The sequence below is a fragment of the Sinocyclocheilus anshuiensis genome, unplaced genomic scaffold (genome assembly GCF_001515605.1).
Source record: "Sinocyclocheilus anshuiensis isolate Anshui unplaced genomic scaffold, SAMN03320099.WGS_v1.1 scaffold309, whole genome shotgun sequence".
NCBI lineage: Eukaryota > Metazoa > Chordata > Actinopteri > Cypriniformes > Cyprinidae > Sinocyclocheilus > Sinocyclocheilus anshuiensis.
In genome coordinates this window covers 359,085-359,745 of record NW_015539839.1, presented here as the reverse complement: position 1 = coordinate 359,745, position 661 = coordinate 359,085, and the positions used below count along the sequence as shown (strand labels likewise).

At 32.8% G+C, this 661-nt stretch overlaps 1 protein-coding gene across 1 annotated transcript in view; it reads right to left on the bottom strand.

Annotated features, from left to right (window-relative positions):
- Positions 1 to 661, bottom strand: part of mmaa (metabolism of cobalamin associated A) — a 9,229-nt gene that overhangs the window by 3,349 nt on the left and 5,219 nt on the right. The gene's annotated exons all lie outside the window — the stretch shown is intronic.

Genomic DNA, 661 nt, shown 5'->3' with positions numbered 1-661 from the left:
TCCCAAAATGTATAATAAACATGCTTTTAGTCCTGGTGTCCTCTACAGTGGACATGTATGAAATTATGTCCTGTTTCATAACAGGAAGTCATATTTTGATTTGAAGCCCCATAACATTTTCCTGAGATGTTGATTTATGACACACAGTTTAAAAATTAGACCGATTTAAATGATAATTACAAAATATTATCATATTTCCATAAGAGTGTCACTAAATTAATATCAGACATATTTGAAGACCAAGGAGAGGGGGTGGTCATGGTGAAACATCCAAACATTTAAGTATCTCTGAAAAGCCCTGAATGTGCTCTGTACAGGACATCCAGACTTCAAACTGTGGCATGTATAGTCTCAGAGAAATTCAATAAAATATGTCCTCATATGAGGATGCAGGGTCTCAGGAGGTTAAAATAAGGAGAGAGCTATATACACACACACACATTACCAGTCAAAGGTTTTTGAACAGTACAATTTCTAATGTTTTTTTTTTTTAATTCTCTTCTGCTCACCAAGCCTGCATTTATTTGATCCAAAATACAGCACAAACAGTAATATTGTGAAATGTATTTACTATTTAAAACAACTGCTTTATATTTGAATATATTTTCAAATGTAATTTATTCCTGTGATCAAAGCTACATTTTCAGCATCATTACTCCAG